Source organism: Panthera onca, chromosome F1 (assembly GCF_046562875.1).
Source record: "Panthera onca isolate mPanOnc1 chromosome F1, mPanOnc1 haplotype 2, whole genome shotgun sequence".
In the NCBI taxonomy this organism is placed as follows: domain Eukaryota; kingdom Metazoa; phylum Chordata; class Mammalia; order Carnivora; family Felidae; genus Panthera; species Panthera onca.
Window position 1 is genome coordinate 39,853,830 of NC_138355.1, and position 24,076 is coordinate 39,877,905.

Consider the following 24,076-nt stretch of genomic DNA (forward strand, 5'->3'; position numbering starts at 1 on the left):
TTTTCAGATTTCTAAAATTATTAAAACAATGAAACCAGCAAACATTGAATTGTAAACTAAATCTAAATAGAACTTAAAAAGAAATAGGAAAAATTTGATTTAGTGCCTTCCTCACTAATCCTTGCATAATAATTTAGTTATAATTTGTATTTCAGACTCAGATTTCAATCAGAATATTCTTTTTTTTTTTTAACAGAGATTCATTCTGTGGACCATTGTATCAAAGTTCACTGATTCTAAGATATCATTAATTATGGGATGCATTCCAACTCACAGAGGTTCAATGTTACAAAAAAAAAAAAAAGAAGTAATGAAATGCTGTATTTGCAGAATCTACTAGAATTTTAACTCATGGGAAACATTTAGTAAATAAGTCTGGGGAAGGAAAGAAGAAAGGAAGGAAGAAGTATGTGAGGACGAAGGGAAGAAGATGGTGGAGGGGAGGGGTGAGAAGGGAGAGGTAGAAAAGCAAGAGAAAAAGCAGCAAAGAATAATTATATACCCTTCCCAAAGCATTGGCATAATTCTGAGGTGTTCTTGGTAGAAAAATTTTCCAGTTTTCCTTTTCACAGATGGAAACTTTATTTATTACATCAGTAGTAATCCATTTTTCAGTTAATAAAAATGAAGCCACTGAGTTAACATCTTTGTAACTGAGGCTGTAAGCTCCTGCTTGCATTTCTTCTGTGTGGAAGGGAGGAAAGACAGATGTGGCTGCCTTTGCATATCAGGGCAGCTGCTTCTCCTTGCTGGCTCCTTCATACCCTTTAGCTGCTACTTTAAGTGTCATTTTTTCAGCACAGCATTCCTGGACTGTCCAAAGTGGGTCCCCTCTCGTTATTCCCTTGTAGAGCATCTCATTCTTTGTTCTCTTCAGACTGTCTTCTCCTCCTCAAAGGTGCTGTGGCTTTCCCCCAAAAGCATATACACTTTGACAAGGATATCAAAGATCAAAAAACATTTAGGAACCAAAGGAACGGAAGCCTGCATACTAATCACAAGGTTCAGCCAGAAAAATAAACACAGTGATACGCACTAACACTTAGTACTCTTCAAACTACAGAAGTAAACACGTACAGTTAATCCACGATGGCAAATAAGAACAAAGCTCTGTACTGAGGGGAATAAAAGTGAAACAAGGACAAACTGGACTTATCTGCATGTTTTCCTGGAGCCGGACTGCTACCTAGCTACTATGTAAGCTTATTGTGATTTACATAAACTAATAGGTAAGCTTATGTGATTCTAGCCCATCTTGTTTTGGGACAGGTTATATTTAAACCAGGCCAGAGATGAGCTAAATTCAATTTCAAATTTCATCAGAGAAGGGTATTTGAGAGCCTGTTCTGCAAAGTTAGGGATTCCTTCTTGCAGTTAATTCTTGGCTGCATCTTCTGGAGGTTTTTCGTGTTTCACTTGAGGACACTTTACTACTCTGTCTTCACTGGTGAAGGAGAAGAGCAAGTCTATTAATACAGGAGTTTCATTTTCCCTTTGCTATCTTGGGCGGTGATAACAGGAAACCCTCCACGCATTTTGTTAGAGTTGGTACCTACATTCCGCACCTTGGTCCCACCATCTTTTCCTTTGCATCACATCATACTCTGCCATCGTAGGGAGAACCCCACAGGTGAACTACTGATGGAATTCTATCCCAAAGTTGTACTGGCCCCAGAACTGGCTCATGAGCTGCTGCCACCTTATTGGTGCGAAAATCTCTTAATGTAGCAGCTGATTATCTCCACATGTGTTAAGAAACAGATGTGGGTATTGCTTTTGATTTTTGTAGCATTTAGGTACACGTAACTTCAAAGAATTGTGAAATAGGGAAATACATAGAATATCCACAAAGGGAATTAAAATATTAGGTTCTGAAAGTGATAAAAGTAGATGTCTAGCTTTTAGAGGCTAAACAATCAGCCGCAAAGATTCAGATGGTGTGATTGTTCTGATTTAATATAATCGCTATACATATTTAGATTTCAAGACAGGAAGTGGACTAAAATATTGTTAGTTAGGTATTAGAAATAAAGGCTTGGCTATGTAGTGACAATAGAAATATATTTTTAAAAAATTCATACAGGAAATTGAAACTAATTCATGTTTCATGAAACCAAAACATGACAGAATTCATTTTCATGTTTTCCCCCCCAGTTATCTCTAATTTACATTATGCTATTTCTACAAACTTCCTATTGTAAAGAGTGAAACATATCTGTCTATTTAAGAGTTAAAGATGTAGACCTGACAAAGTATTTAATTTCACTTAATTTAGAACACAAAGAAGTAATATTTTATTATTTATTTGTCTTCAGAAAAAGGTGATTATTTTTATCTCTCAATTTGAGCAAGGAAAGAACAAAGAAAAAAAATGGAGTTTTAAATAGTTGCATACTTGGGTTGCCCAAACTATGCATTGTATGTGTGTATGTGTGTGTGTGTGTGTATTTATATACTTTAAAATTATTATTATTTTTATTTATTTATTTTGAGAGAGAGAAAGAGAGCATGAACAGGGGAGGGGCAGAGAGAAAGGGGGAGAGAGAATCCCAAGCAGGCTCTGCACTGTCAGTATGGAGCCTGACATGGGGCTTGAACTCACAAACTGCGAGATCATGACCTGAGCCGAAACCAAGAGTCAGACGCTCAACTGACTGAGCCACCCAGGGGCCCCCGAAATTATTATTTGAAGCTGTTTACATATATAAAACCTTTAAATAAATTTTACGTGTATATTTAAAATACAACTTCAAAATAAGCTTTTATAATAACATTTAAAAAAAGCCTATATACAAAAATAATAATCATATATTTATATATAAATTACTTTGGGAAATGATTTAAAAGTTCCACAGATTAAATGAATCCATTAGTGATATAGTGATAAATAACACTGATGAGCAAATGTAACAATATTGTCCAATTAGGACTGTTTACAGTTTCCATGCTGACAGTCTACTGTTTGCTCCTACTCTTTCAAAGAACGGATTATGCCATAAGCCTATAGGTAAATATTGGCTTGCCTTCTTCAGTACTTGAATGGTTTATGAATTTAAAGGTTCTTGCCCTGACTTTGAGAACCTGCACTTCATCAAGTTTTTAAGCACGTTTCTGATTTTTGCCCCCAAATTCTCAAGCTCTGGAAATGATACTGTTTTATTCTGCAGAGTGTTGTCTTAGGTATTCCTTCCTCTACATAATACTAACTTTTAGATGAAAAAGCTGATATGATAGAGATAATAAACAAGAAATAAAATGTCTCCATAATTTGAATTTTACCCAACAATGAATTCAGTGACAAAATTGTGGAGGATATTGAGACTGCTTATGATTAACTAGGCTTATTGTCAGAAAGACAATAAGAGCCGGCTTTAAGAATGTCTGTGAGTTTGATGTGGCATGATTCCAAATCTGGCTTTACTCACATCCTGTATTTCCAAATAGATTGAACATTAACAGTACAATTGAACTTCTTAAGAAATAATTACTGAAGCGTTTTAAAGTACACTTCAGGCATTAAGTAGAACAGTTGAGGAAAAGATTGGTGAGATGTATGTTTTAAGCAATAAGGCTTAAGTATCAGCAAAGAGGGTTAGAAAGATAAAAACAATAGTGAATGCAACTTTTCGCCTCTTGCGTTGACTTTGTTAGGACGTACTTTCAGATCTGTAGCCTGAGAGTAGTCTCTCAGTTTAACCATGCGGAAATACTAAAAGTAAAGAGAAACACTTATTATTTGTCATTTTTTTTCCCATTTGGAAAAATGAAAATTGCTCCATTTGTTCAGATTTGAATGGATACGGTGCATCCCAGGGTTAGGAGAAAAGCACAAAAAAGAGCTTGACGAGTCAGAAGATGTAGAGGAAAGGCACAGATTAGGTAGACCTCTTGGACACCTTTCCATTCTGCTTTGTGAAATCACAGGATATTTGTCACATCCCTTTCTCAGGGTGGATGCATGCACACAAAATATTCTAGAGAAACCTGTACTTTTAAAAATTATCTTTGGGATTGATGAGCAAATCGCCACAAATCTCTGTGAACACAGATAATTGAGGAGTGCTCGTGAACACTCTGTGAGAAGGCCACCATTGTTTGAAGAGAGTGTGTCCTGTGAAATGGCCTCACAGTCTGGCTCCAAGTCAAGGATAGAGTGTACAAGTGTGAAAAGGGAAGTCGTTTTTAAATGTATTTCCTTCATTGCTTTGACTTTTGGCCCATTGCATATTGGCCTTCTGGCTTTTACATTAAGGAGACAAAAAAGCATAAATTCAACTGGATTGTTAACCACAGAAAATCATAATACGAACATGACTGCTAGTTGTATTGTTTCCTGTTTTGCAACCAATATAAAATATTACATTTCCCTACATTAAGGGTATATATTATAAAAATATGTATATGGTGCATTAAAATGTTTCCCCAGTTTTGTAACTACTGCAAAAATAGCCAGGCAAAAGCCACTGTCAGTATGCCACAATTTTTAAAAATGTTTATTTATTTTGAGAGAGAGAGAAAGAAAGAGAGAGAGAGGGATAGAGAAAATCCCAAGCAGGCTCCCCGTTGTCGGGGCATAGCCCAATGTAGGGCTCGATCTCACGAAACGTGAGATCATGACTTAAGCCAAAATCAAGAATAAGGCGCTTAACCGACTAAGCCACCCAGGCGCCCCACACATACCACAACTTTTAACTATGAACTGTACTCTCAGAATACCATAACTAGATCATGGGGACATAGCAGAGTCGCCCTTCTGATTTTGAATTCTAGGGATTTGATGTGAGAATAAAATTAAAGCTGGTTTTATTGTTTGCATAGGAAGCTCATTTACCTGATCCATTGAAAATTAATTGCAAGGGGCTGTTAAAGTGAAAAAACAGCTTTCTAATATTTTTCATGAGTGTTTTCAAAGAAAGATAAAGATTTATTTTCTGACACTGTACAGTGACCACAGCCAGGACTAGAGAAAAGTGATCTCCCCTGGGTTGTCTGCAGTCTGCACTTTGACTTCCTCCTCTTGGCCCAGTTTAGTCCAGACGTTTCAACAGCTTGACTAAGCCTCATCACCATTTAGCTGCCAAATTCAGTGGCTGCCAATATCACTAGTAGCTTTTTAAGTACACCTGTTGCCAGCCCTATGTTTGTGAGTCCAGAAGACTAGACATTTCTGGTCTACCCCAGTGGCTAGGATCTTTTTCAAAGGAGACTTATTTTTAATATTACTTCATCATCCTTCACTAGAAAAAACATTTTTTTCTAACAAGCTTCTCTCCTTACAGAGGAGGTGAATTTACGATGAACCTGGTATATGTAACGTCTGGTCTGGTTTAGCCTATGGATAAAAATGGTTTTGGTAATCAATGCTACTTTTAATTTTTATGTTTAATTATGGGGGGCCAGCAAAGCTATACGAATAATAAAATATGAAGACTCGGCATAAACTGACAGGCTTTAGGTATAATAATCAAATATCATTCACAGCAAAGTTAACCTGATAGTTAATGGCATGTATTACATGGTAATTAGGTATAAACATAGTTCATTAGGTAATTAGGTAAAGGATTACAATCAGGGTGTTTCGTGGATCCAAACAGCATTTTTGGATTAAGGTTGCGTGGGAGATGAATAGAAGCAGAACTCTGCTCTGTGGGGCTAGAGGAGCCCCCTTGGCCAGATCTCTCTCGTTTTTTTCCATTAGCATTTGCTCCACGCCAGGGGCGGGTGGCGTGGGCAGCCCTCCCATACCTCCACATAAGGTGATAAAAAGTCACAAGGAGAAAGTGCAGTGGATTCAGGTCTGACAGTCTTAACAACCTTTGAAAGGTTGTTACTACTACATAGCTGTAACTTTATTGTCTTTTCAAGTGAAGGAATAGGACACACACAGATGATCTCAATACTTTGGACACCTTGTAGCCACTAATAGGATATTTCCTAGACAAAGTCTTTGTGACTACAAGGGCTTCCTGAGCTCATTTTATTTGCTTATCCGTGTTCATAAGGTGTATGCATTTTCTTCACACCAATGAAATATCTGGTCTGTAGATGAATCTGAAATTTATTTCAAGTGGGATGTTTTATTATCTAACAATCTATCTACACTTTTTAAAAGATAGTGCAAAAGATAGTAAAACACACACAAAAAGCTCCCCTCCCCCCAAGCTTTAATCCTACTTCCTGTAGGAAGGTTGAACTGTCTTTACCTGGGCAATATCTGATTATTTTTCCTGCAAAAGTTTGACTATTTCCTGCCTATGTATGACTCAAGTGACACTGTTCTTATTTGACTGATTTTAATTTGGTGTGATGTGGCAGAATGATCTGGTTCAAATACCAACTTCATTGGCTTCATCTTTGCCTCCTTTTTTACCCCCCATCCAACCCACTGGCCAGTCTTGTTGGCTGCATCTTATAAATATAACCGGTGCATCTTAGAAATATATCTGGAATCTGACCATTGTTATTACTACAATGGTCTAAGTCATCAATATCTTTTACCTGGCCATTGGAATAGTCTCCTCTTCTAGTTGTTCTGACTCTGCAGTCTATTCCCAAAGTGCAGCTCTTCTCTCCTAAACTGAGTCTGATTTGGTCACCCCTCCAATGGCTCTCCACTTCATTCAGAATAAATTCTAAAACTTCACAAGGTTCTATATTTTGCCCCTTCCTGTACCTACCCCCTCTTCTGATCTCATCTGCTAGTATTTTCCCTTGGTTCACTGGATTCTAGCTATGCTTACCTCTGGGTTATTCCTCAAACATGCCAAGCCCACTTCTACCCAGGATCTTTGCATTTGCTGTTCATGGCTCATTTTCTCACTTCCATCAGGTCTCTGCTCTAATGTCAGAGGCCTTCCCACATAAGTATATTTCAAACAGCATGCTCCCTGTCCGTGTCCTTATCCTGCTTCATTTTTGTATGAATCACCATCTGACATAGTATGTATTTACTGGCTTTTGATTATTATTATTGCCTTTCTGCTACAATATAAGCTCCATGATAGCAGGGACTTTGTATCTTGGTAAGTATTGTATCTTCATTACTTAGAACAGTGCCTAGTATATTTATTATTACTTCTTGAGCCAATCGAATCAACATCTTTTCTTGAGATCTTTATTATTATTTTTTGCTAAAAATAAACTTTCCAAATATTAACTACATAGCGTTAACTTTTGAAGTATTTGAGCTATAATCTACTCATTCTTGGCTCTCTACCCTTTGGTAGGTAAGTCCAACTAGTGAAAGACCTAAGGGCAGTAACAACTACTTAATCAGTACTTACATGTTAGGCTCTTGTATTTAAGCACTTTGCTTATCTCATTTCTAACCGTAATCCTAGAGATGAGTATTATTAGTATTCTCATTATACAAAGAGACTGATACCTGGGAGAGGTAAAATAACTTGAGGCCAGGTCACAAAGTTAATAATCCCTGAACTGAGATTAGAATCAAAGTGTGGTTGACTCCATACTGCCTCCTAGCTGTCGTCTCCCAGTAATACGTGTCCAGTTATCGAAGTAGTAAAGCCTTTTGCAGTTCCTGTACTATATCCTCCCCCCCTACTCTTCCCCCTCCCCCCCCCCCCCCCCCCCCCCCCGCCAAAGATTCCCAATACAAAACCACCTCGTTCACCTTTCAGACATGTCCTAAAAGCCATTGTTCTCTAAGCTAGGCCTCTTTAATGTAAGGTGTGCTTAGCGCAAAGTCAGTTTAAACCACCTAGTGAAAGAGGATGGGATCAAAACGCTGTGATCCAGAAGAAAGGGGACGTCACCGGTTCGGCTTACTGCTTGCAAGTGGGATAATTTGAACATAAATGGATAAAAGACAAGTTCTCAAAAAGCAGCCGACCCGGCCCAGAGGGAAGTTGGCTCCAAGTAAGGGAAGGGGGCTCGGGGCGGGGGGGGGGGGGGGGGGGGCAGATGGACACCCCCCGCCCATCCCGCCAGGCCTGACAACAGGGAGCCACACGCCAGAGGGGCCCCCTCCGACGGCTTCGGCTCCAGCGGGGAAGCGGCGGGGTGCACGGCGCCTAGAGGAGGAGAGCGGGAGGCCGGGGCGCGCAGCCGGCGGGACCTGCGGCGCGGGACTCGGGGCGCGGGGAGGGGCCGGCGCCCGCCCCGCCCCTCTCCTCGGGGATGCCGGGATGTTTACACTCCTGACAGCGGCGGCCGCGGGAGGAGGAGCGGGAGTCTCGGGAGGATGGGCCGCCGCTAGGCTCGCACTCGGGACGCGCCTCTCCTTGCGCAGGGTGGGGGCCCGCGCCTGCAGCGTCCGCGGGGGCGGCGCGGCGGGAGGTGGCGATCGGCTCCCGGCCTCGCAGCTACAGCCCCCGGCCCAGCGGGCCTTTCCGCGGCGCCGCCTGGCCGAGCTGCCCGCCCGCACGCCCCGGGTCCCTCGCGGGCAGGAGAACGGAAAACTCCCAACTTCCTGGTGAGTGGCTGCCGGGGTCTCGGGCGGCCCCGGCCAGGTGGGACCGCCTGCGGAGCCGGGAGGGGTGGGGGGGAGGTCGGGAGGGCGCGGGGCGGCCTCCGGGATCCCCCCGCCGGGGGAGGTGGGGCGGGGCGCGCCGCGTTCGGGCTGGGTGGGGGTTTCAGTCCAGTTCGTTGGCAGTGGCGGGAGCGGGCGGCAGGAGCTTTGTGCCCGGCGGGGGCTCTGGCGGCCTCGGCCGCCGTGGGCGCCGCGGTAACTAAGAAACTCCGCGGCCACGGCGGCGGCGGCAACAGGTCTTTGGTTTCAGGACCCGAGGAACTTAGGCGAAGTCCCGCCTCCCACCCCCCGGCTGCCGCTCATTGGCGGCGGCGGTTATTTATCCCTCGCCGATTGGTTAAGTCCAGCTGTCAGGATTCGGCAGCAGCCAGATTTAGAGGAGTGAAGTTCACTGGAGGCAGTGGGTGGTGGGAGCCGTGCAGCTAAGCGAGAAGCTGAAGTGGCTTGAGAAGTAGAGAGAGGACGGCGGACCTGTTGGAGAACGGGCTTTAGTGGGACCCTGTCAGGATTAGCAAATGTGAGAGAGATTGCAAGGCAATAGAGAACTTTGCTGGTAATCGTGGTAATGGAAAAGAAATAGAGAATTGAGGCCAAGGCTAGAGAGAAGAAGGGCACCCCCCAAAAGAAAAATGAGTTGGCCACATTACCCAAGGACGGTGTCAGGAAGCAACACAACCTAGCAGATGCTGCAGTGAGATCTGAAGAACCTTCTTGTCTCTTTCCTGTATGCTGTAGGCCTTGGGAAATGATGTATCAAATAGATAAATCGTGTTCTCTCGTAGCTGTAGTCCTTGTTAGGCATAAATACTAAAACTGTATTTATTTTACAATAAGATAGGCTCCCATCATGAGGCAGTTCTGGTGATGGAACTGAAAGTCTGAAACACATTACAAAAATGAAATGATTTTCCTCCTCTGCTGATCATAAAGATGCTGTTGAAAAAAATCAAATGAGTGTAGTTTGTAGAACATCATGTATCCATCATAACAGAACCACTGTGTCTAATTCTTCCTCCAAAGAGTTTGTAGTTTCAAGAAGTATGCACACTCCTTGCAGGCGATAGCTGTGTCTCTCGCCAGGTTGCTCTATAGGATAAAGTACAGAATGTATGTATGATAAACTTATTTTGTACAGGAGCTTGAGCTGTTGCAGGTATGACCTAGTATTAGGGACAACCGGACAAAACACTGAAAACGGTGGATAGTTAAACAGGAGATACAATGAACCCTGTAATACTTTGAAAGTGGCAACTCTTACTCAAGAGGTGCCGAGTTTTCTTGGCTTTAATGCTTGCCGAAGGCCAATGCACTTAAAACAGTTAACATAAAACTTAAACAGTTATCATTTACAGAGGAAGGAATTCTCTGCTATCCTCGGGAGATGCAGTCCACAGCTTGCTTAACTCCCCAAACCACAGCATCTTCTGTTTGGTCCTAGACTGGGAGCTTGTTGGGGTGGGGAAAAGATGTTGGAGCTTAGAAAAAATTGCCTCGCGGAGGAGTCAAACGGGCAGAAACTGTATGGGGACGTTGAGAGAGGAGGGCTCGCAAAATAAAAAAGGGGAAGGAACCCCTAGTGGAGGCTGGCTGCTTTCTCTGGGCTGGGAAGCCCACGGACCCTCGGAGAGGTGCCGGCCTGAGATTCTGCTCTCTGCCGGGAGGCCCCGCCCTCTGCGGCACTGACGGCTTCCACAGCCAATAAGCGGCGAGGACACCGCGGTTCTCCGCTCGGGAGGGCGGGTACTTCCTACCCCAGCCCTGGGCTCGGAGGAGGGAGAGAAAGTTCCTCCTGGAAGGATGTCTGCTGGTGGAGGGTTCCCAGTCTGAGGGATGAGAAATAGATACGTAAGAATAAAGGAGAGGAAGTTCCAATTTTCTCTGACCCGTCGTGTACGTCTCGTTTCATAATTGAGCTGCATCTTGGACTCACCACCGCGATTGAAGCTTTATAGTTGATAAGAAACGAAGGTGATCAAACTAAATGTCCAGGTAGACTCACGGAGTTTTACTCTGAAGTTACCTGTAAACGAAAACCAGGGAATGTCAGAATCTAAACTGTTAAACTTTTCCACAATTACTTTGGAATCTTTCCACGGTTAAAAATCTGTATCAATTTAAAAAGGAAAGAGCGTAACTTCAGTGCAGTTTTATTCTATACTCGGGACTACTATTCAGGCTCGTTTATGAAGATCATACCTGTAGCACCCTCCATTCCTTTTCCCACTTAGGCATTTTCCTGGCTGGACAATTTCAAGAGCTCTTTTCCAGTGCAATAAAACAGCACTTACTCCAAGAATGAGGAAAGCACGTCTGGTATGATGGCAACATACTGGTGGAGGAGGGGAGATTTAAGGCCAGCTTAATAACGTACCCAAATTGTAAAAATCAGAATTGTCGTTTTAAATGACTGAAAACGCGGTTATAGTTTGTGTATGTAAGTATTTAATCTCACGCTTCCCTCCCCTTCATCTTCCTGCTGGTTACAATAGAAAGTTTTGAGCTCTGATTTATTGCAAACATTCAGGTGCTCTTTTCTTCTCAACTAGTGTGCCCTTACTGAAATGTAGATTTCCTTTTTTTCCCCTCCATAAAGATGTGGTCTGAGATATCATTAGAGACGTCTACAGAGTTTCTAGAACCAAACTGTCTCATGTTTTAAAATGTATCTCTGTAGTGTTACTAAGGTAGCCACCATTCAGGGTATCTGAAAAGAGAGAATGGTGATTAAATGCAGTTTTGGAAAAGAAGTTGTTTAATTAGATAATAAGTTGCAAAACTCCTTTCAGGTTTGTTTCCTTTGATTTTTTTTTTTTTTAAATAGGTTTTGGTATTTAAAAAATTTGCACTGTAGCTGCAGTTACACAAAGCAGCCCTCTTGTCTACATTCCTGGTTTCCTTCAAATTAAAATATTTGTCCTTTCAGGTATTTGCTCTAGAGTTTTGTGGGTGGAATTTTAGTTAGTACATTATATATAAAACATGGTAATATACTTAGTGTAATGCTTGAGGATGTCTTGGAAATGACGTATGTGATTATTGTTTCTCTGAACTGCTTTATCCGCAATTACTTTATTGACATTTTCATAAATATATTGCTAGATGCTTTAAGAAGTGTTTCTTCATATTTTGAGTGTTTCGGTTTAATTCCTCCTCCCCTCATTTTTGTAGGGAATATAGGCAAATTACATTTGGTTATATTTTTTTTTGTTTATGTTTTTATTTCATTTTTGAGAGAGACAGAGCGCGAGCAGGGAAAGAGCAGAGAGAGAGAGGGAGACACGGAATCAGAGCAGGCTCCAGGCTGTGAGCTGTCAACACAGAGCCCGATGTAGGGCTCGAACTCACAGACCGTGAGGTCATGAACTGAGCCGTAGTCAAACGCTTAACCGACTGAGCTACTCAGGCTCCCCGATAACATTTGGTTATATAATTGTAATGAAATATGTTTATTTGCAGGATAAAATGGCAGTTGAGAATTTTTTCACGTGTGTAAAACTAATGTATAACAATTCACTCTTAGAAAACTTCCAAACTACTGGTTCTTCTTTTGATGAGTAATAATTTGATTACCACCGCATGTTACATATCTTCATAAAATATTTTTTCATTCTGATGAAAACAGAGAATGTGTTTCATGGTTTTTAGTGAGCAGTGAGAATAAGGATGGCAGATAGATGATCATGAAACATTTCTTTCTTTTTTCTTTTTTTTAGTTTATTATTTTGAGAGAGAGAAAGCGAGAGAGAGAGAGAAAGCACGAGAGAGAGCATGGGAAGGGCAGAGAGATGGAGAGAGAGAATCCAAGCAGGCTCTGCACTGCCAGCACAGAGCCTGACTCGAGGTCTGGAACTCATGAACCATGAGATCGTGGCCTGAGCCGAAATCAAAAGTTAAATGCTTAACTGACTGAGCTGCCCAGGGGCCCCGATCATGAAACATTTCTTATTTTTCTTGAGCAGGAAAACTGTAACATTTGTCAAAGTAACAGCTCTGCCGTATTATTTATATAATGAGCTTACACAATGAACTGTTTTGTAATAGCTATCCACGGTGTTAATCAGAACAGGGTATAAGTGAATGGAACTTATATAATTGGTCTGTAAAAATTTAGAAATACTGTTACTTAATGGAGATAGACCTTTCTGTAAATCTTGCTATGGGTCTTCTGTTGATAATCAGTGTAAGTGAGTAGTTAAGGGTAACTTTCTCATTCCAGGCTGCTTTTGTATAGAACAGGGGTTTGTAAACTTTCTAAAGGACAAGAGAGTAAATGTTTCTGACTTTGTGAGCTGTATGGTCTCTGTCATTGGCTGTGTTCCAGTAAAGTTTTATTTGCACAAATAGGCTGGAGGCCCACCCCAGCTCTAGAAGATAATACCAAAGATTTAAATAAGATTCTAGACCTTTGATGTTTGGCTTGATGTGTATTTTCCACAGGAGTATTTCATAGCCTTTTTTGGTTCTTGAATGCTTGCGACAATCTCTTGATCTTTCCCAGTCCCCTCAGAATAATGCCCAGTTATTCATACCCCAATTTTGTGTTTCATCTCAGAGACTTCATAAGTCTTAGAACCTCTTTTACATTTATCTGCTTTTTCAAAGTTTTCTATCATTCTTTGCCTCTTGGGGTCCCCACACCTATCCTGTGACACTGAATGAATGTGCTCCTCTCTAGCTTCTCTCTTACTAAACCAAGATGGAATCTGATGTCATATATTTAATCTTTGCTTGATTGACAGATAACACTTTAATATAAATGTATTTTGGTGTGTTTCTTTAACTCATAGTTTTTATTTTAGGCTGATTGGAATGACTGCTTCTGTTACTTTTAGGGGGAATTTCTGGCATGAGCAAGACAGTGGGCAGATTTCTTCTTCTTCGTCTTTTTTTTTGTTGTTGTTTAGAAAAAATTGATGGAGTCTTTTATAAAAGACTTTCTCCCAGTTTAAAAAAATTACTGGAGAGGGCCTGAAGTCAGGGTGTATGTGGCTTGGGTTGTGTGTGGGATACCTCCTCCCTTTGTTTTAAGAATTGGCTGTAGGCTGACCTGGGTGCAGCTGCTGAGAAGCCAGAGAATGGAATGGAAAATGCAATGGCTTTGACATCACTCAGTGGAGTTTCCTAGCCCTAGCCAGGAGTGAGTTCTGGGTGTGCCAGAGTATTTGTCTCTCCGGGTAGCCAGGTAGGGCCTGGGGCATTCGGAACTTCCAGGCTGGTTGCCACCAGCTACAAGGAGCCTCTTTCCTTTATCCAACCCTGCTGCACAAATACTGATCATTTTCTGTGTTTACCATCATGTGAAAAAGACTAAGCCTGGGTTTGCCTCTTACTCTATGACCTTGGTTGAATTACTTGATTGGTTGGGACTCCAGTTTTCTCAGCTCAGGTAAGATTGCTTTGAGGAATAAATGAAAACATCTTTGTAAAGGTATGATAGTAGGCTCTAAGTGTTAGTTTCATTTCACCTATTTCTGTTTTTAGGACCTTCAGTGGTAGGAAACGCATCTGCTGTTCTCAGTTTCTTATGATGACAGGCCCTGTTGCCCACTGTGCCTTAGGTCTGCTGTCTGTTCTGTGTTCTCTGCTTGAATTCTTCTTCCTCTCTGCTCTGTGATTTCCATATTCATAATTTACTGGTTCCCATGTTTGAGAATGTTTTTATGTTTTTTGGAGTATGGGGAGAAGGCATTAATCCTTGGTTCCTCAGGCAGGAAAAAACACAAGAGGCTTGGGGGGGGGGGGTTATATTTTGGATAATGAAAAATGGGAGTTGCAAAACGATCCTTAAATACTAATTGGAAATGGCAAAATTAAAAATATTCTTTCTGGTAGTCTTACAGTTTTGCTTTTTGTTATCGTGAGAATATTTTCCTCATATTCTCATATTTACCTGGCAGATTACTGTAATTTTTGTTGTGGTTGTAACCATAACAAAGCCACATATCCTCTACTACATTAGGATTGGGAAAATTGAACAGATATGTTTATGAAAAGTTGTTGTACTTCTAAAATGAAAGGGATTGCAAACTTTCCATTGCTTTTTATATCTAACTGGTGGACCATACAGTAAAGTAATGTGATCTGTTTGCATACTGTCGTAAGGACACCAGAACTGGACAATAGGTAATTTGTTTTAGGAAAATGACATGCCCTTATTGCAAACACTTTATAGGCATGGTTTTTTATTTAACAAATACAAGTTAGTTGAAAGATATACAGAAAGGATGCTTATTGATGGTTTAATTTATGGGAGACAATTGATATTTTATTCTCAGTTTCTTATGGCAACGTACAAATTCACTTTTGTTTTCTTTACAGTCTGGTGTTAGAACACATTAAGAATAGTATGGCAGGGAACGTACTCAGTAAAAACTGGCATTTTTAACAACTTTCAACATACATTTAAAGTTTTAATAAAGTTTCTACATTTGATAAATATTTTCATTGTTAAATGTCATGTTGTTTTCAACATGGCTTTATCATTTTATGACCTTGAGTGTTTAAAATACCAGCTGTTGATGAAGAGTTGTATTTTATCAGGCAGTTCTCCTATCACTCCTGTAATCATTCTCTGTTTTTATAAGTAGGAAGGAATTCATGACATTGTATTTAATAGTATTTGATGGTTGCAGGGCAGGGGCTAGGGGTGGAGTTTGAGCTTCCAGCAAGGTTTCCCATTACCAGGCCACCAAGGGAGTTGCTGCCTCATCCCTGATCGTAAGGCTGCCAGTGGGACAGCGCACTGTCGCCATCCTAACGAAGACACAGCCACAATAAGGAAGATACTGCTGTTTTGGGGGCCCCCAGAACCATACTGTGACTGCCGTGGTCCAGGAACTGTATGCTCTGGACCCTGGCTCTTAACACCTATATTAGTTTCCTAGGGCGGCCCCAACAAATTACCACAAACTGAGTGGCTTAGTACAACAGAATTTTATTCTTTCATAGTTCTGAAGGTCGGATATTAGGAATCAAGGTGTGCATAGGGCCATGCTGTCTGTGAAGGCTCTAGGGAGAAGGCGTTCCATGCCTTTTCTTAGCTTTGGGTGTTGGCGGCATCCCTTGAAGTTCCTTGGCTTTAGACAGATATCACTGAAAGCTCTGCCTCTGTCACATGGTGTTCTTACTGGGTGTCTCTGTATGAGTCTCTGGTACTCTTTTAAGGACACCAGTTACTCTTACACTTAAGGTTTAATAAGCAAGATCTATACTTTTTCTTTTAGATTCATTACTGTACAGGTTTTCAGATTTCTGACCTTTCTGTTTTGAAGAGAATATTTTAAGTTTGTGCAGAAATTGTACCTAAGAGTTGGGGCGCCTGGGTGGCCCAGTTGGTTGAGCATCCTCTCTTTGACTTCAGCTTAGGTCATGATATCACAGTTTGTGAGTTTGAGCCCCACATTGGGCTCTGTACTAACAGAACAGAGCCTGCTAGGGATTCTCTCTCTCCCTCTCTCCCTGCCCCTCCCCTGCTCATGTGCTCTGTTTCTCTCTCTCAAAATAAATAAATAAAAAAAGAAATTGTACCTAAGAGATAAAGACACTCACATTATCGTGTACATATGTAATCTGTAGTTAGTATCCTAGTGCTGCCATTAAACAGCTCTTCTAAAATCAGGTTTTCCATTCACCATTATCATCCTGTGCTTCCCCTTAGGAGACCTTAAGTGCATGATTCACTACATCAGATGTTCTCAGAACTGGAAGGAAACTTATAAATTGTGTAAACTGACCTTTTCATTTATTGTGAAAATAAACTAAAACCTAAGGATGTAAACTTGCTAATCCATGCTGTGCTTGATTCCATAACAGTCAATATTGCCTTGTGTTACCTTTGTAATGTTTTCAATAGTAGGCGCATGATTTCTTCTTTTTTTTTTTTTTTCACTCCTCCTGATTTAACAAAATATTGCTCTGTTCATGGTACGTGCTCAATAAAGACTTGCTGATGGGGTGATGACATTGTACCTCTGATTGCCCCTATCAGGGCCATGATTTAAGTCAGCGAATATTTGAGTGAATCACCCCTGCCTGATTGTGCAGGGGTGAAGTATTTCTTTTGCGTCTAAAGTGAGGAACAACAGGATTGCTGTCTCCCTGGAGAGATGTGGAGGCTACTCCTAGGAAGGAGTGCTTAGAGGCAGTAGATAGGAGAGTGAAGGCCAGAAAGTTCATGAGTGGTTGTTTGATCAATATTTCGTAAACATGTATTTCATTATATTAGACACCTTGATTCATAAAAGCCAGCCTTCATGTTGTTTGTCATCTTGGTATATTGAAGATAACTTGGATGCCCCTATTGCTTCTTGTATATAAGCCCAAAATGTTGGGCAGTGCCACTGGCAGTGTCTCCCTCTAGTTTCTTCTCTTGCTGTGGTTCAGAGAACGTGATTGGTTCTGTTTCCTTTATTTCTGTAGTCATGTCTGTCTCTTAGAAGTTGGTTCTCAATTTGTTTATTATATGTGTTTCCTATTTCAGTGAAAGTTCTGCTTTACAAAGCAGAATGATTAGAGATTAATCAAATGAATCCTAAAGGATTTATTTCATGATTTCTTGAAATAGTTACATCTATTTGTATATTGAAGGTAATTTACAAAATATTTAGAGCTGTTTACGAATATATGGGTGACTTTTTTGCTACTACCAAGACAAGTTATATTCTCAAAGCATTTGTCCTATGACTATGTTTTTCAAACTGTAGTCCTCAGAATGTCTGTGTCTGGAGATTCTGATTTGATAAGTACAAGCACTGACATTTAAAAACAAGTTGAGGGGCACCTGGCTGGCTCACTCAGTAGGGCATGGGACTCTTGCTCTTTGTTTGTGAGTTTGAGCCCCATGTTGGGTGTAGAGATTACTTTAAAAAGACTGTGATGGGAACCTACATTTACAATAAGTAAGGCAGGTGTTCCTCAGGCCACACTGAGAAATGCCACGTGGTCTTTGTAAAAAGTATTTTTTTAATGGAGAAAACTTTTGTTTATAATGAGAGCCCATTCCCACCGCTAGCATTTCTGGCTTGGGGTGTGCAGCCGCTTGGCACAGATTGTATCTGATGATTAGGCTGTTCTAGCATGGGTGCCCATGTCTCAGCTCAAATGGTGGATGGGTGTTATTGAAATGATGCTTACAAAGCAATTAGAATCAACTAGATAAAGTCTAAATATTTTGTAAATAAATAGTATATATTTATAAATAAATATATAGTTTACTAGTATACTAGTTGCAGGAGAGAAAACTTCGCTTTAAGCAAGTGAAAGAACATAGCAGGTCTAGTGTTCTTCTATCCCGACAAATGGTCCCTTGTTAATGTACTGCTTATAGCGTAGGCTGTTCTCACCATTTTTGGCATTTCTACAGTATTTCTCTCAGCTAGGTGTGAAAGCTTACCACTTCCCTTACCTCTGAGATGGTTTGCTTTCTGCTTCAGGGCAAAAACCCTTTGCCTGCGCTCAGAGATTTTGCCTCCAGTGACCACTACCTCAGTCCTTCCTGTGGTTTTCAGTCCTGTTCCTGGGCTTGGCTGCACTGAGCTCTCCTGCCTTGCCTATCCAGCCACGCTGGAAAGTGTTCAAGAACATCATGATGAGTAACCTGTTCCTTTTTCCATGACTGTCTTATTTCCATTGATAACAAGTGTCTGATGCTTGAGTCGCTTCTAACTTCCCTTCTTGTCATTAGATACCGATCTTTGCATGCAAGTTGTGTTCTTTATTCAACAAAACCTGCTTGGTCATTTAAAAACTACTTTCTATCAGTGTTTTTCTTTAACACCTTTTTCTTGATTTGTAGTTTATCAATCAATCCATGCCCTTTTTGTTTATGACCATTTCTGCCCCCTTCTTTTTTCATATAGTAAGAAGAGGCAGCTTGACAAAGAAGGTATTGAAGTCCTGGATTAAGTTCAGGTTCATTTTTATATCTTTTCAAATGCCAAGCACAGAGTCTGATTCTTTGTGTGAGCTGAATTAATACTCAAAGAACTCAGTTTAAGAGTTGAATGTCTGGTTTAGGAGAGAGCATTGGTAGTGTGCTGAATGGTTCAGATAATATAAATGGAGCCTGGGCTCTAACGAGGCACTGATGATGTTGAGTTAGGATACGTTGGGACTCATGTCTCGCGGTGTGTGGTCCCTGAACAGGCAGTGCTCCCTTTCCTAGGCCATTTTTGTTCATGTGTTGAGTTGTCATCTTTTGAATGCCAGTGTTTCTACAGTAAGACCTGAATGCCCATTTTTCTTTTCTTTTCTTTTTTTTTTTTTTGTGTGTGAATTTTGTAGGGTATTTGCATATGCTGTTCAGAAGACAATCCAGTTGATTGGATAGGATTTGGTGTTAAACTTAGTTTCACAGTGAGGTGAGGTTTCTCTGAACTTGGAAGGCATACTTGTCAGAAAGCAGAGGGACAGACCATTTGATCTCTGGGGTTCTCCAGCATTTGTAAGATGAAAGAGTCTATGCTTCTGTTCACTTAATGGTTCTTTTTCTATTTGTTCCTTTATTATTCTCCCCATTTTCCTACTGGGTCCCACCAATTCACTGATTGAAGAACGAGAAATTCGGAGGTTGTTGGTAGGTAGCTGGGGGTGAGTAAAAAAATAATCTAAGCAAGATCTAGCTTTATGCTTTTAAAAATATTTCAGTTTTTATTAATTACAGAATATGGGAGCAGGCAGTGACCAAATACTGTATCATATTGCCTGGCTCAACTATTTTTAATGGCTCTACATTGGAACCGCTTTCAGACTGACCCTGACCTATCTGTCTAGATTCACTTCTTTATACTCTTTTATAGTTTGGTCACATCTGACCATTTACCTTTTTTTTTTTTTGGATACATTTTGTACCTGTGTGGCTTTATTGCTTTAATACGCTTTTCTCACTTCTTTTAGTGTCTATTTTCTACATTCCAGCTATTCAATCTCAGTATATTAAAATAATCTTCATCCTTTAAGGCTTTGCTCTGATATTATACAGAGGATATAAAGAAATCTTTCTTTTGCTTCTTTAAGCTTTTAGTACCTATTGACTCTCCCTGTAGTTACTTATCTTAGCTTCCTTCCTGGAATGTAAGTATCTGGAAGGTGTGAATCATGTCCTGTACATATTTGTGTTTCCTGCAGGACTTAGGACCATTTTTGTCACAACTGGCCATTCAGGGAATGGCAGATGCCTGCATCCCAGTGATGATATGGGACAGAGAGTCTGGGCAGATCCTAGAATGAAAGAATGTCCAGAACAATTGAGTAATTGGTTTCAGGGAAGTCTGTGCTGGATGCCAGGCACATGTCCCTGTAAGGCCTGTAGGGCATAGTGTGAGGAAGGTCTTACTATGTGATATAAATTAAAGGTCTGATCTGTAAGTGGTAAATGTTGAGGTGTTCAGTGATCTAGTGCACGAGTCTGGGTTTGGATTCTGCATTCTGAAAGATCTCAGAATAGGATGACATGGGAACCAGGACTAGGAAAAACAGGGGTATGCCAGACGTGAGGTTGATGGAAGTGAGGAGGAATTATGGAGTAGAGACAGAGGGAAGTTTGGCAATTAGGCACAAGTTAGAGGCTCAGGCAACAAGGAAGAAGGGTCTGAGTTCCTGGAATTAGGACTTGAAGTTAAAATGGGCCAGCAGTCGGATTAAATTGATCTGAGGCTGATTTACTAAATGTTTACTAGGTATCCTTATATTTCCCTTCCTTAGGGGCAAGGCCATTCCTAGTTCAAGTTAAGTGGGTGTGGCTTTTTGTAAAGGGGGAGCAACTTCTCTCTGCCCATAAAAAGTGCTGACTGCATATTTGTCAGATGAATCCTGTTTTGATGTTCTAACCATCCTCTCATGAAGAAAATATTGAATGGAGTTAAATAAGAAATAACTAGCTTAATACTGGAAATTAGTCCTCTCTTAAGAATAATTACTAAGTGGGAATTGATGAGGGTTATTGTTTGATATGAGGCCATCAGATGCTGCCATAGAGAAAAATTGTTCCACTTCAAAATAGATACATTTTATTTAGTAGCTTTTCATAGCTTTCATTGCTGAAAGTTAAAAAAAAAACCCAACAATCACAATGTCAATAATTATTTTTAAAAGCATATAAAGGACTTACAAAAAGGCCTATGCCAAGAGTACCAAAGATGTACTGTGTATTCATGAATTGATGAAGAAGCACATAAACAATGAGCCTGGAATGATACCCAGATACTGCATTATGAAAGGCCTTGCATACTTACTAAGAAGATTGGCCTTCTACTCTCCCGTAATGTGATTGTAAAGAGTTACTTGTACCTTTATGTTTTCAGAGTTTGATTTTAATAGCGATAAAAGCTATAGTGCTTTGATATCTTTTTACTTAGTTCTTAGTTGGTCATAAATCCATCAGGAACGAATGTCAGAATTGACTCAGGATTACCATAAAGGCAACTTAAGGTAGATTTGTTAAAAAAAATGTGTTAAGAAAAATATATTAAGGGATGTATGAAAAAAATAAGTTTGGACTTGAAAATCTAGACTTTGGTGATAGTATGTGTATACTTTAAATTTACCAAGAAAGGGGCGCCTGGGTGGCTTGGTCGGTTAAGCGTCCGACTTCGGCTCAGGTCATGATCTCACGTTCCGTGAATTTGAGCCCTGCATCGGGCCCTGTGCTGACAGCTCAGAGCCTGGAGCCTGTTTCAGATTCTGTGTCTCCCTCTCTCTCTGCCCCTCCCCTGTTCATGCTCTGTCTCTCTCTGTCTCAAAAATAAATAAACGTTAAAAAAAAATTAAAAAATTTACCAAGAAAAAGTGTTACTTTGTTTTTTTATAAAAAGAACTTACTGTAGTATATACTTTTTTTTTCCCCTTTTAAAATTTAGGATTGAGTTAAATTTATTTACGTATTTACATCTTTGTTCAATCTATGCTTTTTTTTTTTTTTTTTTTTTTTTTATGATCCACCCTCAACACCTCCTACCCACTTCGAGGTGGGTTTTTTTTCTTGCTTAAAATTACTATCTTTGGAATAATTTCCAATCCTCTAGTCTCTTAAAAGCATGACTTGGGCCTTGGCTTTTGCCTCTGATGCTCCTGTCTTACCTCACTACTTGTAGTTCCCTCATCACTCCCTGCTTTAGTCAGGAGTGTCCTCCCTCTTTGTTGCCTGGTTGGCTCCCATGCATTGTTTAGAACTTGCTTCCAGAGTCTCCTCCTCAACGTCTTGCTGACCTGACAGCCTGTTTTGGCATCTTTCTTGCCACCTGGGATGGTGTCTGTCAGAGTACTTGCCTCCTTGTGCTGTAAAAGTCTGTTTCTCTCTCTCTCTCTCTCTCTCTCTCTCACTCTCTCCCTCCCTCCCTCCCTCCCTCTGTCTCCCCTGGGAATAACTTGAGGGATCTGAATTGCCGGGATCTGTTTGTCTTCCCAGCAGCTTTGGTAGACACCTCAGTTGGCTGAAAAGCTGACCCAACGCATGAGTTGGAGAAGATAAGAGAGAGGAGGAGTCTAGGATAGCCCCCAGTTTTGGCAGGGGCTCTGAGTAGATGGTGGTGCCATTTATTGTCAGTTCTAGCACCTTTTTCTCCCTACCCCTCTCACCCCCACCTTTGAGTAGCCGTGGCTCTTTATTGAGATGAAATAAAGAAATTAGAGACTTAAGTTTCTTGAAGATTCTTAGGACATTTTATTTATGTCATGGTATTTGCTGCCTCATTGAGGAAGGGTGGGGGTATATATAGATGGCTATCACTGAGCATGAAGAAGTAGTCTTTCTTTCTTATTGGAATATTTTCTCATTCTCTTGCAATTTTGACTGTCTTTGTAGTCTTTAATAAGCAGTTGGAACATGATCATGAGTGTTAGGCAGGACAGACTTTGTCCCAGTATGGTTTTAGAAGCCTTCTCATATATTACTTTACTTCTAGGGAAACTCCCGCCTATATTACACAAAATGTGCTTGCAGCTGGCCTTTACATGTCGTTTTGGTGTTAAGATAATCATATAGGTCCTTCCATGCAGAGTACCTACAAATCAAATGGCTATCAAAATCATATAAATTCCTGTTTGTTGACTAGGGAAAGTGAGAGTTGAAATTCTCTAAGACATAAGGGAATACAAGTTTTGCTTTCGTTATAAAGATGTCATAGTGCCTACTGCTGATGAAGAACAAAGTAGAAATCTTAACCAGATCAACTTAGAATTCAGAGTCCTGTTATTGAAGCAGAGAGTAGAGAATAACTTGTTCTGTTCTCATTGAATCTACATTCATCAAAGCTAACTGAGTGTGGTGGGAGGAGGAGGCCTCTCATGTTGAGTTTGGGCTGTTTATGCGATATACAGGTGACCCTATATCTAGGCAGTTGGTTATATGGGGCTTGAGCTCAGCAGAGAAGTCTGGCCTGGGGTAGAGCTTTGGCGTCATCACTAGAGAGGGGGCAGTGGATTATGCGTGGTAGCAGGTGAGTCTGTCTAGGGAAAGTGTGTTGGGGGTCCTGTTCATCCTTGTTCACTTAAATGGGCAATTTCATTAGAAGGTAAATAAATTCTCAATGAATACTGGGAGAAACTAAAAGTCAATTCGTGTTGCTGTCTGACTTTAGTTCTAAGTATAATATGTAAGGTATTTTCTTGTGAAAACCCAAATAATGCTGTTTCTATGCTGCCTTTCTAAGATTTTATCATTCTTTAGTTAGAAGAATGGATTTTCACAGAATCAGAAGGTTTCCAAAAATAAAATTAGGTAGATGTCCTCAATTATGTAATTCTGTTTTAGTGTTTGTAAGTCCATAATCACTATTAACTCAATTTTCAATTTTTGGGGGAGTTATTTATATTTAAAGTCTGTCATATAAACTTCTAGATAGCTTCTGATAAACAAACACCATTATGTTTGTGATTCCTACTATTAATTTAAAGTAACAGTCTTTATTCTTTGGAGGATATCTCCAGAAAGATCACAGTTTCACTTAATAAGTGTGTCAGAAAAAGTGCATTTATTTCCAGTATATGTTTGTGTACATTAAAAGACATACGCACACAGTTTGGCATGATGTTGTGGTTTGTGGAAAAGAGCAAGAGAGTGATTACAAGATGGTGCAGGTCAGGATTGGAATAACTTGGCAGAGTTTGGTGAGAAAGTTTGCTTAGCAGCTGCCTGTGTTAACTTTGTATAATTCATTCAAAGACTAGTTCGGTTCTGTGATATCAAGAATAATATAGCAGCAACTGAGTTCAGTTTCTTAGAAGGTAAATTTTAAAGGACAAAAATATAACCTTGTACTTACTTATAGTAAGTACACTGAAGAATCTTTTTATTAAAAGTTGGGACAGTTTTGTGTAACCTGTGAGTGAATGGCTTTTACATGCTTGCTTTTTCTCCACCTTTCTTAATTTTCTCTTAATTTGGTTTGCATTGGAAGTCTGCACAGTAAAAAAGAGATCAGGCAAATCCAGAGATACAGTTGTTATTCTTCTTTCTCTCTCTCTCTCTCTCTCTCTTTTTTTTTTTTTTTTTTTTTTTTTGAGGGAAGAAGAGGGTGGGCAGGAGGAGGAAAAGGCGGGAGTTTCCCTAGAAGTAAAGTAACATGCTAGCTTTGTTTTGTTAGACATTGA

The 24,076-nt window shown here is 40.4% G+C and overlaps 1 protein-coding gene across 1 annotated transcript in view; it reads left to right on the top strand.

Annotated features, from left to right (window-relative positions):
• The first annotated feature begins 8,319 nt into the window (after positions 1 to 8,319).
• Positions 8,320 to 24,076, top strand: part of NEK7 (NIMA related kinase 7) — a 157,606-nt gene continuing 141,849 nt past the window's right edge. The window contains exon 1 of the mRNA XM_060644030.3: positions 8,320 to 8,434. The gene's annotated coding sequence lies outside the window, so the exon portion shown is untranslated. The remainder of the gene's footprint in view (positions 8,435 to 24,076) is intronic.